Source organism: Thalassophryne amazonica, chromosome 18 (assembly GCF_902500255.1).
Source record: "Thalassophryne amazonica chromosome 18, fThaAma1.1, whole genome shotgun sequence".
In the NCBI taxonomy this organism is placed as follows: Eukaryota; Metazoa; Chordata; class Actinopteri; order Batrachoidiformes; family Batrachoididae; genus Thalassophryne; species Thalassophryne amazonica.
The window spans coordinates 68,611,477-68,627,757 of NC_047120.1; the positions used below are offsets into that span (position 1 = coordinate 68,611,477).

The 16,281-nt window shown below is 44.0% G+C and overlaps 1 long non-coding RNA gene across 1 annotated transcript; it reads right to left on the reverse strand.

Moving 5' to 3' along the window:
• Positions 1-603: 603 nt before the first annotated feature.
• LOC117530902 lies at positions 604-12,770 on the reverse strand. Its single transcript, XR_004566476.1, has 3 exons — positions 12,758-12,770; positions 7,608-7,612; positions 604-872 (listed from the first exon to the last, which is right to left on the reverse strand). It is a non-coding gene; the product is annotated as an uncharacterized LOC117530902 (long non-coding RNA).
• Positions 12,771-16,281: the final 3,511 nt, after the last annotated feature.

Sequence of the window (16,281 nt, forward strand, 5' to 3'; positions counted from 1 at the left end):
CTATGACGATGCAGGCGCTCTCAGCCAATCAGTGCCCAATGTTCATGGTAAAAAATGAAGGAAATCCTCACAGTTGCTTGGTGCACACCTCCCGTTTACTATAGATGGGCTGGATTTTGACTCATGTCCATTTCTTTAACCTGTGACCTCCAGCACTCACTCGGTCACCTCTAAATCTGAGGCCATGTTTCTGAGCAGGAAACTGATGGATTGCCTACTCCGGGTGGGGAATGAGGTCTTGTCCCATTTGATGGAGTTCATGTATCTCAGGGTCTTGTTCATGAGTGAGAGGACAATGGGGCGTGAGATTGGCTGAAGAATTGGTGCAGCAGGGACGGTGTTGCATTCACTCTACCATACTATTGTGACAAAAATAAGATAAAGTGAGAAGTTTGGTCATCCGCAGTGTTGGGCACGTTACTTTGAAAAAGTAATTAGTTATAGTTACTAGTTACTTCTCCCAAAAAGTAACTGAGTTACTCCACTATAACCAGTTACCAGTAAAAGTGACTATTGCGTTACTCGCCCCGTAGCCCCCCTTCTCAGAGCGTGTTTCATAAGCCAGATGCATAGAGAGCAGGACAGCAAAGACAAGTACCTGCACAGAGGTCTGCATTTATTGCAACTCAACGTGAACTATAGACAACGGATGGACATACAGTTCTCAAAATATGTTTTTAAAAAGAAAAGTACACAATTTAACAGAGGCTCATTTAAACTGTACTGAAAATGTATATGGATTTGTTAAATCCAACTTAAAGTCCATAACATGCATTCATTCATCTTGCATGTATGCAATCATTTATCCAACCAGCCAACCCAGTCGTCTCTCCAACAGCAAAGACAGTTACCTGCACAAAGGTTTTCATTTACTGCAAGTCTAACTTACCAGAACTAGTACACAACTATAGCCAACGGATGGACATAAAGTGCTCCAATTTTGTTTCTTAAAGAAAGTAAATAGCTTAACAGGAGTGCTTTTTAAATTGAACTGAAAATGTTCATGGATTTGTTAAATCCAACTCTAAACATGCCTGCATTCCTCTCTCCATCCATCCACCCACCCAACCCAGTCATCTCAACATTTTAGCCCTTAAACCAGTGGTTGTATCATAGGAGAAGCAGCTTCTCAAACTTGAGGTCAGAGAGTCTTTGGGGTGAAGACCAGCTTCCCCAGGCTAAACAGTCTCTCCACTGGAGCACTGGATGGAGTGGCAGCATTATACTTCAGGGAAATTCTCTTTATAAGAGGAAATCCATGAAGTGAGTCCATCCCTTGGGCTCCTGATTTCAAATAATCTGCGACTTGACTTTCCGTAGTAGCAGAAGTGTCGTCCTCATCATCAGGAGGAGAAGAACGCATCCTCAACAGTTGAGCTGGTACATGTGGGTGTAGTGGTGCTTGTACCTTTTTCTGGTCTTCATTTCTTACACTTGCACGACATACCACCAGCAGCTCTGCTCTGGCCTTGTCCTTTCTTTCTTGTGTTTGCAGCCAATGTAACTTGAACCTGGGCAGAGTCACAGCAGCCAGGAGAGCACTGTCGCTCTCCAGCACCTCTGTAAATCTTGTTTTTATCGCCTGAAATGACATAAAGCAAAAAACATATGACTGACTGTCTATACAAGCACACACATTACGAGTACAATATATACTATATTATTCATTTTCACAATGTATCAGACAGAAATGTAGTTCTTACCTCAACAATTGCCTCTGGAAGGTCCACAAGTATTTGGAGTCCACTCTTCAGCTCAAGGGTTTTCATCATCAAGGTCTCCAGGGTAGGTAGCAGCGTGCCGTGGTAGCAGTTGTCCTCTCCCTGGAGGATATCTAGGGCGACTGTCAGTGGCTTCATTGCAAAGCAATATTCCTTCAGGAGCTGATGCTCTTTTTCTGTGATTGCTTTCGAGCCGAACTTGGATGAGATGGTGTTGAGGTCGACTATGGGAATCTCGCAGATCCTAGCTAAGGCTTCATAAAAAGAATTCCATCTGGTACTGCACGGCGCTATCAGCTTCTTTGCAACCACATCCTCTACAGTTTCTGTGGCCACTGTGGAACGGCTGGCCTTATTCCACAAGGCTGTGCATTTTGCAGTTGCACTCCTGTAAACTGCCTTCTCTGGTCTGGAGAGAATCGACTTCTCAATGTCAGAACAAGACACAAGGTCCAGTGTGTGTGATGCACACCTGTAGTGTGGTGGTAAATTAATCACATCGTCATCCTCATCAACACGGCTTTGCAAGACATTATTCATGTCAACAAAAGTCACCTCATCGTCTTCCTCATTCCCAGTCATCCTCCTCGACTGACTGATACCTCTTAAAAGCCTTAACGAAATTCGAGCCATTGTCAGTGACAGTTGCTGTTATTTTGTGCGAAATGCCATACGACGAGTGGATGTTGTCAAGCTCTGTGGTGATGCTCTCGTGTGTATGATGGCCCTTAAACCGTCGGCATGCCAGGGCAGCTTTTTTTCGTTCCATGTTTGTTGGTGGATGTATCCAGTGTGCAGTTACGCCAAGGTAGCTTTTATTGTGTGCAGTCCATATGTCTGCAGTAGTTGCCAAATATTCCAGCTGTTCAAATTCTTTTTTGAGCTCAGCATTCATTTTAACATATTCGGCATCTATGTATTTCGAAAATGTCTTTCTACAAGGCGGGCCGACGCCTCCTTTTCTCTGTATTTTCCCTATCAGAGCCCTGAAGGAGTCTGACTCCACTGTTGACATCGGCAGCATGTTCTCCACAATATATCTCCCTATCAAGTCATAGAGCTCTGTCTGCATTAGTTTTTGGGGAGCTGAAGCACAAAAATCAAGCTTTTGCTGCTTACACGGTGAGGGTCCTTCACCGTGCCCTTTGTTAGCGGACCCCACGTTAACACCAGCCCTGCTACCTGTGTCTTGGGCCACTAGTTTTTTGGAAGCGTGAGCCGTCGACAGGTGTTTCAGTAGGTTGGAGTTGCTTACACAAGACGTGGACAAAGTTTTTGCTCGGGGACATAATGTACACTCGATATGTTCATTTTTACCTTTGACCTCAGCGTGTGTATTTCCATCTGGCAAACGCTGTCTTCCCACTTGAGTCCTCCTCACTCGCCATCTCTCGCTATGCACTCTAAACACCCGCCCACCTAGTTTCTCTGATTGGCTGAAGATGTAATCTTAATATACCTTAGCCAATCATCATTGCTTAGGCGGTTATCTCACCCTCCCCTCCCTTGTCACTCACACACACACACACACACACACACACACACCACACACACACACACACACACACACACACACACACACACACACACACACACACACACACACACACACACACACACAAGACACACACACTTGCGCCTGAGAGTCCTGTGTCTATGCGCGAAGTAAAAAAAAAAAGTTTATTGAGCGGCTTCAGTAACGGGGTGTCTGTAATGGTAATGGCGTTATAGTGACAGTCAGAGTAATTAGATTAATTGTTACTGAAAAAAGTAACGGCGTTAGTAACGCCGTTTATTTCAACGCCGTTATTCCCATCACTGGTCATCCGTGGGGAGCTCGGAGTAGAGCCGCTGCTCCTTCACGTTGAAAGGAGCCAGCTGAGGTGTTTCAGGCATGTGGTAAGGGTGCCTCCTGGGCGCCTCCCTTGGGAGGTATTCCAGGCACCTCCACCTGGGAGGAGACCCCGGGAAAGACCCAGGACTAGGTGGAGAGATTATATCTCCACACTGTCTGGGAATGCCTCGGGATCCCCCAGTCGGAGGTGGTCAATGTGGCCCAGGAAAGGGAAGTCCGGGGTCCCCTGCTGGAGCTGTTGCCCCCATGACCCGAACCCAGATAATGGCTTGAAGATAAGACAAGATGAGAGATCCCTTTCCATGATGTAAAACTGCTGATAGAACATGTCCAACATCAAACCCAGCTCAATGCAACACTTGCCAAACTTTCCCTCAGACTAAACAAAGATAAATTTCAGAATGTGTTCTCACCGATTCAATATCTAGGCAAGAAAAAAGTGTTTTAACGAGCTTCACAACACAGACTAACCAATCCCACTGAAATTAACAGACATCAGCATCAAGAGGTCTGGGATCCAATTCTCATAATACAGCCGTGGGTTCGCCTCGGGACTTTGGCACCATATCTGATTGTGTTCTTAGTTCCCTTCTTTTCCTGTTTTTCCGTCTGTGTTTGTATGAGTCTCCGAGGGGTCGACTAGAAGCAGCAATTGTGGTCTGGCCTGCGATCAGACACTGATTTGCAAAGCATAATGACATAATACTGATTAGTGCTGCAAGTTTTTGAAAGGCAACGATATTTCCCTGGAGTGATTTGTGTCATAATCCGAGAGGTTCTTCAGAATAAAACACTCAGCTAAACGCCAAGCGCTAAATCAGCCACAAGGACAGAAAACCACTTGACACTTTGTTTCAGTCAAGAGCCTAGTCTATGATTCTTGTACGATGACATCAGAGTGGACATAGATCAGACGAGCCAGGCTTTACCGAGTCGGTTCATCCAAACACTACAAGGAGAGAAAGTATTGAGACACATAAGGGACGTTGTTCTCTTATCAGATGTGTTGTGAGCACAGTCACATGAACGTATGGGAAATCCAGGCTTTGTCCTCACAAGACGGCCATGATGTCACGAGGGCCAAGAGGCTGGGGAGCCGCAAATCATTTCTCCTGCGTATCAAATCATCTAAATCCAATATGACATCCAGCGACTCCATGTGAACTTTCACACCGTCTGTTTACTTGGCTCGAAAAGTCCGAGGCTCATCCAATTATCTCACTTTAGATTATTTGACGTCCACAAATTATTTTTTTTTAAAAAGACCAAACTAAATGGTTGGGGGATGATGTCAAATTGAGGGGCCGTTGGCGCTGCAGAGGGAAAAGAAAGATCCAGACGACGGGGAAAGCCCCTCCAAACTGACAGAGGGGCCGCAGTCCCAGCTGACAGACATCGAGCAGCAGTTGTAGTAGGAGTGTCACAAGTGACGACCCTTTTGGAAGCACTTGTGCAACATATTTTGTTTGGTTTTGTTTGTGAACCAGCAGATGGGAAACATGCTGGGTCCGTGTTCTCGAGACGTCCTGAGGGAGCCAAGGACCGGAGGGAGGCGGTCCTGCCAAAATGCCATGTTGGCTCTGTATGTCTCCAGCACTGATCTGCTCCACACTTAACCTCCAGTCTGGAACACATGGAACGGACTACGTTCAGCAGCATGGAAGCTTTGATTTTGGTAGTTTGACACAATTTTGTTCTACTTTGCAGTGAGATTCTTAATGAAATCCATATTTTCTGGCAGCAGAAACTGATCCGAGTAAAATCTGATCTGAAACAATTATCGAGCATGAATTCTGTGTTCAACTTCCAAACATGATCACAGCAGAGCTGACGCTTCTTTCACACAGCATTTGAATGCACCACAAAGAAACCACTTGAGATCAGTCTTAATTGGGGAAAAAAAAAATCGAATTTGTTATAATAAAAGAATGACGTGAATCCACTATTACTCACAAACAGAAAATAAAGAATTTTTTTTTATTTATATGGTTGACACCAACATGTTACATGTGCTAAGTGTCTAGTTTGGGCTAAAACAACAAATAAATGGACTGCATTTATATAGCACTTTGCCATCTGCATCAGAAGCTCAAAGCACTTTACAATGATGCCTCACATTCACCCACTCACACACACACACACACACACACACACACACACACACACACACACACTAATGTCAGGGTGCTGCCCTGCAGGACGCTCACTACACACCAGACCTTGCCCATGGGTCCTTAGTGATTTTCCAGTCTGGCTGGGGTCTGAACTGAGGATCCCCTGGTCTGAAGCCCAACGTTTAACCACCCGACCGTCACCTCCCCATAATGACAAAATGATCAAATTCAACCACCACAGTAATATAAAAAGACAAAAACCTGAACGAGAGTTTCTGTCCACAGCAACTGCATCAGGTAATTTCTCCACAAATGTAACTGTAATCTGATAAACAAGTGATGAGGTCACAGCCACCGCACGCAGAACCCAGTCAACCCCCAAAATATAAAGCTGGTATTAAGACGGACATGACTCAGGAGCAGGGGGGCGCCTGAGCGGGACGTCTGAAGTGGATGGAGCAGGGGGGGACACCTGAGCGAGGAGCGTCTGAAGGGGTGCATCTGAACGGGACGGAGCAGAGGGACACCTGAACAGGACAGAGCAGGGGGACACCTGAGCGAGGAGCGTGTGAAGGGGAGCGTCTGAACGGGACGGAGCAGAGGGACACCTGAACAGGACAGAGCAGGGGGACACCTGAGCGAGGAGCGTGTGAAGGGGAGCGTCTGAACGGGACGGAGCAGAGGGACACCTGAACAGGACAGAGCAGGGGGACACCTGAGCGAGGAGCGTGTGAAGGGGAGCGTCTGAACAGGATGGAGCAGAGGGACACCTGAACAGGACAGAGCAGGGGGACACCTGAGCAAGGGACGTCTGAACGGGACGGAGCAGGGGGACGTCTAAACGGGACGGAGCAGGGGGACACCTGACCAGGACTGTGTGGACACAGCTCCAGTCATGTCAGACTGTGTGGGAAACACAAAGAAGGCCAAGCAGAGTCACATGGGTCATCCTGCTCCCAAAGACATCTCTCTCCCTCTCTCTTTCTCCCTCCCTCCCTCAATTTTGCCAGAAGGCACCTGGCAGACTTTGGCCCAACTCTCATGTTTTTTTTTGTTTTGTTTTACCATGACCGTTTTCTCTCTCACCCGAATGTAAAGGTGATTTTGGTGGCTTCCCTCACTTGTGTCAATCAATCCGTTTTTGAGCAGTTTTCCCGTTTACACCCGTCACTACATCCCAAAAAACTACACTTTGATTTTATTTGACCATGGCACATTAAAATGAAAGAGAAACAACACACTTACCTTACAGTAGCATGAGCTAGAAATGACGGCGACAAGTTGTTGGTTTTGTTGTTTGATGGGCATGCATGCTAACATCTCTGTAAGATGTCTTGTTAATCACTTCAGAGGTGTTATCTGGTCACATAAACAGTGTTTTTGGAGTGTTTTTGGATGTGGGAGGAAGCCGGAACACCCAGAGAGAACCCACACAGACACAGGGAGAACATGCAAACTTTATCCTTTTAGGATTAATAAAGTTCTTCTTATTATTATTTGCTAGCTGCTCTGTCCAGATCACAGTCATCTGCAAATGGCACAGTCCATGGAGACTCTTGTCTGATCTCATCTGTCAACTGTCAACTGTCAACCTTCACCCACTGTAAAAAAGAATGGGCTCAGAATGAATCCTTGACTGCATCTGTCATTCTAAGAGCACATCTCACCACTATCCTTGTACATATCCTGCACCACCCTCACATCCTTCCACTCCAGACTTCCTCATAAAATACCACAATTCTTCTCTTGGCACTGTGTCATGAGCTTTCTCTAAATCCACAAAGACAGTGCAACTCCATCTAGTCTTCTCTATACTTCTTCATCAGTACTCTTAGAGCAAACATTGCATCTGTAGTGCTCTTTCTCTGCATGAAACCATGCTGCTGCTCTCAGACGTTTGCCTCCTAACTCTACTACTCTTTCTCATAACTTCATGCTGTAGCTGATCAACTTTACACCTCTGTAGTTGCTACAGTTCTGCACATCACCCTTGTTCTTAAAAATCAGGATGAGTTAAAGTCTCCTCTCAGAGAGTAACAGCATCATGTGACCCTCGTGTTTTCAAACACGGCAACAAAAGAAACAATTGTGTAAAGTGTCTAATGTAAAAATCCTTTGGATTATGTTGCACCTGTTAAATTAATGGTGCTGTTTTCTAAAGCAAGCAGGAAAAGGTCTTAAAATATCTTTCCCATGAGTCTCTGGTCTAAAATAAAGTAATGGGCTGGCAGGACCCGCCCACAGCACTGGTGCGACACCGTCATGGGAACCACATTGAACTGTCTGTGGAGATTTGAGCAGAAGAAAAGAAACAACCATCCCTCTGTTTCTCTATTTACATCCCAAAAGCAAATGCTCATTTGTCATTAATGAATAACAAACACACAGAAGAAGAGAATTCACTGACAAAATCCCACTGAAATTAACGCCCCTCAGTATGGAAAACTTTCAAAGCCGGCCGTTTGGCAAGATGTATAGTTGACCTTAAAAACCCAAAGATGAGCACAAATTACAAAAAAAAATAATTATAAACTATGAAAGCATTTGACAGCAGAAACGGACAGATGGTGTCTCTTACCACAAATATCACATCTGTGCATCTGCACTCTTATTTTAAAAGGTTTTTAAAAGGTTTAAAAGGTTTTATTTTAAAAGAATTTTACACATTAATAAAGAAGCCAACAACGATTGGCTACATAATAACACAGTTACATAATGACAGCCGGTGTGGAGAATGAAGTATGACTCCACCAGTGAGCAGCTTCACACGTTTTCATAAAACTCACTGGGACAAAAGAGCTAAACAAAAGACTGAAAACTTATGTAATGTTTGGAAAAATGTGACTTTACACTTGTTTAATGTAAGTTACTGTGCAAAAATCAGTTTGGGAAGAAAACGGACACAGCGACTAGTTTATACCAGAACTGGGAAAACAGTGGTGTCAAATGCAACCACTGTCTCAAATTTACAACAATAAAGTTGGAAAATAAGACCAAATCCTTCTGCAGCCAAAATTTCAACCACAGCACGATCACACAAGTTCATCCTTTGAGCTGATTTATTGCATTCCTGATATAATCATTTTGAAAAATGTATCATTTGAAGCAGACTCCGGTGTTTCTATCATCATTGAACTGCAGAAGGTCAAAACTTGATACCAACCTTTTTTCCTGAAATTTTAAAAGTTGGCACAAAGTAAATAACTGCACGTTATAATGACTAGTTGCATCTGTACCTCTGGGTGTCTCAGACAGCTGGACTTTGTCCAAAAGCAGCCCATATGGGATAAAAGGTTAACGGCTTATCATCACTGGTCCATAGTGTTGGACCTGTGTAAAATCTACTACAATAACTAACTAAATAAACAAACAGACTTGAGCCCAAGGTGACTGGACCCAAACCAAAAGGGAGCTTTAGATAATTAAACCCAGATTGGACAAATTCGACCTGACAGCAGCAAGAGTGGACACTAAATGCAAGCAACCTGAACAGACTAACAGTGGAGATAAAACACCACCACGAGTCAAAGTTAAAAATCAATGTACCGAGTTTCCATTTTCAAACATCTCTACACTTTACAATTCACACTCACTGAGTGCACCTTAACCTAAAGAGTAACTCAAGACTAACTCTGCAAGACTGCAAGCTTACTTGTAGTTCCTAGGGTTTTTAAGAGTAGAATGGGAGGCAGAGCCTTCAGCTTTCAGGCTCCTCTCCTGTGGAACCAGCTCCCAATTCAGATCAGGAAGACAGACACCCTCTCTACTTTTAAGATTAGGCTTAAAACTTTCCTTTTTGCTAAAGCTTATAGTTAGGGCTGGATCAGGTGACACTGAACCATCCCTTAGTTATGCTGCTATAGACCTAGACTGCTGGGGGGTTCCCATGATGCACTGAGTGTTTCTTTCTCTTTTTGCTCTGTATGCACCACTCTGCATTTAATCATTAGTGATTGATCTCTGCTCCCCTCCACAGCATGTCTTTTTCCTGATTGTCTCCCCTCAGCCCCAGCCAGTCCCAGCAGAAGGCTGCCCCTCCCTGAGCCTGGTTCTGCTGGAGGTTTCTTCCTGTTAAAAGGGAGTTTTTCCTTCCCACTGTCGCCAAGTGCTTGCTCACAGGGGGTTGTTTTGACCGTTGGGGTTTTTCCGTAATTATTGTATGGCTTTGCCTTACAATATAAAGCACCTTGGGGCAACTGTTTGTTGTGATTTGGCGCTATATAAATAAAATTGATTTGATTTGATTTAACTGATGGCCTAACTTGTGCAAACTAACTAATACAAGTTTACATGACATCCAAAACAAGGTACCGTATTCATCCAGAAAGTATTCACAGCGCTGCATTTTTTTTTCCCACATTTTGTTATTTTACAGCCTTATTCCAAAATGGATTAAATAAGTTTTTCCCCTCAAAATACTACACACAATACCCCATAATAACAATGTGATTTTTTTTTTTTTTTTTAGATTTTTGCATTGAGGGAAAGATGAATACAGCAATGTACAGAGACATCCTGGATGCAAACCTGCTCCAGAGCACTCTTGACCTCAGACTGGGGCGACAAGCAATTCAATTCAATTCAAGCAAGAGCATTTTGCAATTAGCAAAAATTTCCTAAACGTTTTTCATGTTGTCATTTGGGGGGTTGTGAGTAGAATTTTCAGGGGAAAAAAAATAAGACTGTAACATAACAAAATGTGGAAAAACTGAAGTGCTGTGAATACTTTCTGGATGCACTGGATGTCGCACCTGTCAAAAAAATCCCAGTTGAAGAGGAAAAAATTGGGGATTTTTGTACATTGTTGTAGTGTATTTTTTATTACTGGTATTTATTGTTTCATTATTGGTTTATTTTGTTTACTGCTTTGATTTTTGGAAAGAATTATAGTCATTATGATTACTATTATTAATAACAAACTTGTGAATTCTCTGTATGTAAGTCGCACTAGAGTTTAAGTCGCATGATCTCCCAAACTTGGAAAACACACACAGACACACACCCTTTGGAAAATACAGTAGTAGTAGCAAATCCTGTACAAGGCCCACCTGCACGGGATGCCAGTCTGAAGCAGGTTACTTCTTCAGCCAAGGCCGATACCCATTTCCAACAGGGTGGACTGGGATGATGGAAATGAGGCATCTTGTCCAGGTAGCCTGACTGGGAATTGAACCAAGGACTACACATTGGTATCCCAAGCCCTGATCCTACTGAGCTACCTACTTTAATCCAAAACAACTTATCTTTATGTTTTCTGCATCTACTTCTTTATTCAGCCCAACTGTTCCAGGCTCAGATGTTTCACCACGTTTTCTTCAAATGCGATTTATGAGTTCCTTTTGCAAAGGTAGAGAATCACCAAATGTGCTGTCAGGGAGGTCCGTGCACGACCAGCTGGACACGATCTGGGGCTTTCCCTTTATTTGTACCAGAGCTACGAGGCCAGAGACACTGAACCAGGCGCGTGGACATGTCGAGTCGAGATGAGTGAGAAGAGGAATAAGCAACTCACTTTAAAGTGCTGCAGTGAAAAGTCAATCAGGCCTGTAAACAGAAAAGGGCACGCTCGTCATTACGGCCAAAGTAAACACGAGCACGCACGCAGCACGCTTCAACAAAAACATTTACATTCACCAGCACACAAAAGGCTGTTTATTAAAAGAAAACAGTAATGCTTCAAAACGGACAAGCTGAAGCATCTCTGTAAACTCACTGCAGCTCCGTCCACCACGAGGACGTGTGAGGATTCCACTCAAGTGAATCAGGCTTTTCGTGGAGCTGGAACACGCGTGGCTTCACGAACCCGAGCCGTTCACCTTTCCCTGGTTCATTCTCAGACGCTGCTCTATTTTAGGGACCTTTGATGACTCCATCTTGGCCACATCTCCTTTTTTCCACAGCAGAACAAGTTATTCATAATCCTCCCAATAACTCAGCTCTGTTTGTCCGGCGCTCAGCGTTCACAATCTAAATTTGCATTCGTAAGAAGTGCGCGGTTTTGTTTTCTGTTTGGACTAAGTGCAGCACGCGGGCCTCTGTGGGTGTGCAGCGGTTCGCCAGCAATGCTCCAAGAACATTAAGAGACGTGCAAGATGAATAAAACACAGAGGAATTGACAGATTTTATGCCAAATTATCCGGCCCTCTTGTCTGCCGCGTTATCTGGACTTTACAGCCCGTCGTCACTTTAACAACAACAAGAAGAACCGAATTTATCCTTCAAAATAAAAACAATTAGGTCGCTGATGACCGGAACATCCTTTAATCTTGACAGGGAACTTTAGAGCGCAGGTCAAGGAGATGAGGTCAGAGATTAACGGTGGAGCGTTCAGCTCATCCGCGAGGTCACGAGGCTCAGATCCTCTTAACTATCTCATCTTCAGGTAATCAAAACCACATGGAGTCATTCCTGAGTGCAGTCATCGGTAATAAAAGTGAGAAGACTTTGATATAGGAGCTAGGAAGCATGTTTGGAGCAATCTGTTTGAATCTTGTGGCCTAATAAATCATAGATTATTACCCAAAGAAGCCCCACCCCCTTACGTCACTACCCGCCGATCTCTATACGGCGGATTGGCCAGTAGAGCTCTGAATGTCTCTGTCCACCGGACTGTAGAGAGAGAGACCAGTGGCATTAACCACGCCGGACAGTCACGTGACTGAGCACAACACCACCGGTGACATATTCTTTAAAAATTCTCTGGATAGTGGCCTGGATCATTCCAGGCGTTGTCATGCACGTTGAGTTATTTTCCACCCACCAAACGGCTAAAAGTTGCTGTGTTCTTGGTCATCCAGCTGTCCTCATTAAAGTGGGGTCACCTTGACCAGCAACTCCTCAAACAGCTCTAGCTGCACCCTCTGGAAGGACTGGCACCTAAAATAATCTCCTATCTCAGTTTAAGCACTATGGTGTCCACGACACGCCAACCCTAGGATGGGACCACAGCGCCCTGCGCCGCTCCTGGGCCCCGCCACTTTGGTGTGAGTACTGTGCTGTGGTGGTGGGGCAAACATCACAATGTGCCAGCTTTTGTTCTACAAGACGTTGCTGTGACGCGTCGACACGTTAGAGTCGTAACTGTAAGATATGATCCCGACGCGAGCGGCCGCTGTTAACTGCGGCGCGACTTTCTTTCCACAGGCACCATCTGAAACACTCTGCTCTCCAAGTTCAGCAGGCGCTCTGCTCCACGTTCTCCCCCAGCTTTACCCGACCACCTGAACTTCATTACTGCACCTCAACACATTTATGACACAATACGTCGTGAATCATTTTTACTTCTTTTTTTTTTTTTGACACACTTCAAGGGTAATGAATTCATAAATCAGATTTGAACCTATAATGATCTTAACGAGCAGTGAAAGTGGTTCTGTTTTTTTTTTCCTTAGATAGTACACAAAGTGAGACATGCTTTCATCTTTCTGTGACTAAACGGAATGCTGCAGAACTTTACTTTGGAAGGGGAAGCTGGGCATGTCCCACTGTGAGTGGAACAAAATAAAGAAACCACATTTCTATACATGATATTCCCACACGGCACCAATCACGTCTATTTATGAGCACATATATTATTCCTGAAAAAGAAAACCAACCCAAAACCACTAATGCGGCTCAAATACGTAAAACTGAGCTGCTCCTACTTCGCCAGCAAAAAGTCGAAGGTGCGAACATCAATAAGACTTACAGGCTGTTTGTTGCAGGAAAGAAAGATTTCTTTATTTAGCCAGATTCATTCCTAAATGAGGTGGTAAGAAGCATCAGCTTTTCCTGGTACGTTTATACAAATCAAATGAAGGTTTTTTTTTTTATTCTTTTTATGTATCTGTGCACTAAACCGCATCATGTTCAACACACGCAACCAACCGATCGAAGGACGAAATGCAGCATTCAAAGTGCTAAATATTCCTGAACCACATCCCTCAAACCCGACTACATCTCTCACATCCCTGACCTTGTCCTCCTCTCATCCCTCCATCATTCCGTGCCACCATGCTGAAATGAAGCAACGTTCACATGGTCATTACTGACAGGAAAATCTCCCGTTAAGTGCTTCTCTGCTATCACAGGCCAAGCAATTCAAGTAAAGGAATTCCAGAAGGAACCGATATTGTCAGGCGGTAATCCCCTCTAAGGTTCTCAGATGATCTGATCTAATGACATGTGCTGGCAGATTTCCAAACTCCCGGGTTTCCCCAAAACTTGCACAACTTCGTTCTTTAAACAACAACTTCTATTGTGAGAAAGTTAAAAATGAGCAGTTTGCTGTCGGTAAGACATCATCTGTGCTAACGTCAAGAAACAACGTCATGAGACCAGTCAGAGCAACTCTACACCAGAGACAGCAGGAGGTGCACCCGCATCCAAATTAAAAACCGCTGTTAATGCTGTAAAAACTTTAATACAAGTAAGTTGCCCCTCAGGGAACAGGCCGCAACTATAAGTTAAACCTTAACACAAATAGCTAATCAGCCAATCACATGGCAGCAATTCAATGCATTTAGGCATCTAGATGCAGTGATGATGACTTGTTGAAGTTCAAGCTGAGCATCAGAATGAGGAAGAAAGGAGATTTCAGGGAGTTTTACAACCCGAATTCCAATGAAGTTGGGACATTGTGTAAAATGAAAATAAAAACAAACACAATGATTTGCAAATCATCTTCAACCTATATTCAATTGAATACACCACAAAGACAAGATATTTAATATTCAAACTGATAGACTTTGTTGTTTTTGTGCAAATATTTGCTCATTTTGAAATGGATGCCTGCAACACGTTTCAAAAAAGTTGGGACGGGGCAACAAAACACCAAAAACCATTGTCAGTTAACACAGTTCGTCGCTACATCTACAAGTGCAAGTTAAAACTCTACCATGCAAAGTGAAAGCCAAACATCAACAACATCCAGAAACGCCGCCGCCTTCTCTGGGCCCGAGCTCATTTGAAATGGCCAGACGCAAGTCACAAAAAGTGCTCTGTGGTCTGATGAGTCCACGTTTCAAATTGTTAATGGAAAACATGGATGTCGTGTCCTCCGGACAAAAGAGGAAGAAGACCATTCAGATTGTTACCAGTGCAAAGTTCAAAAGCCAGCATCTGTGATGGTATGGGGATGTGTTAGTGCCCATGACATGGGCAACTTAGACATCTGTGATGGCACCATCAATGCTGAAAGGTACATCCAGGTTTTGGAGCAACACATGCTGCCATCCAAGCAACGTCTTTTTCAGGGACGTCCCTGCTTATTTCAGCAAGACAATGCCAAGCCACATTCTGCACATGTTACAACAGCGTGGCTTCATAGTAAAAGAGTGCGGGTACTAGACTGGCCTGTCTGCAGTCCAGACCTGTCACCCATTGAAAATGTGTGGCACATTATGAAGCGCAAAATACGACAACAGAGACTCCGGACTGTTGAACAACTGAAGTCGTACGTCAAGCAAGAATGGGAAAGAATTCCACCTACAAAGCTTCAACAATTAGTGTCCTCAGTTCGCAAACGCTTATTGAGTGTTGTTAGAAGAAAAGGTGATGTAACACAGTGGTAAACATACCACTGTCCCAGCTTTTTGAAACGTGTTGCAGGCATCCATTTCAAAATGAGCAAATATTTGCACAAAAACAATAAAGTTTATCAGTTTGAACATTAAATATCTTGTTTTTGTGGTGTATTCAATTGAATATAGGTTGAAGAGGATTTGAAAATCATTGTATTCTGTTTTTATTTACATTTTACACAACGTCCCAACTTCATTGGAATTGGGGTTGTAGGTCATGGAAGTGTTGCCATGTGGACGGACACCAATTTCTTGTTACTTTTACAACACTTTGCACGGCCATGTTCTCCATCAAGTGAGGTCAGGGATGAATGTGTGCTGGTACCGTGCACGACCTCATCCACCACACCCTGGGTACAAACTGGCAGCTACCCAGACAGAACCCAAGTCTACCTTGACCTCCCAGAAGCAGCCATTTGGCTTTCGCAGCCAGGTGGTACTTTGGTGCCCCCTTGTCCTTTTCCAGTTGCTGGGATCTTCAACACCAAGACTCCACTGGGCTGGATTATTCCCAGGAAAACACACCACATGATTCCCTCACAATGCAAGTAGTACACCTCACCTGAACTTCTCCATGCAACCACTGATCTGAGACAAAGTTGTTCAAATAGTATCTTACAAAACTACAAAAGACATCCAGCCTTAGGTCACTGGATCCAATCAAAATGTCATAGCCATATAGTCCTGCTGGAAGAGTTAGACCTTCATTTTCCATAGTAGACGGACTCAACCAAGTGTAAGAGCTGCTTCAGTCGGTGTATGTACTTACTGCCTAACCTTATCTGCATGGCAGCTCACCAGGAAAATAAAATGACAAGACACAAACATAAAATACACATACAGAAACCAGAGGGATGCTTAAGTGACACCAGTTTGATGTTCCAGGGCTGCTTAAATGAGGCAGTTTAGAAATGAGCTATACTCTGTTGAGGCAAGGCAGTAAAAAAAGGCCTCGTGTGTTTCCATGTGACAGGTTGTAATAAATGTCACAACTGTGAACTCTCACACAGACGAGAGTCACACCATCAAAC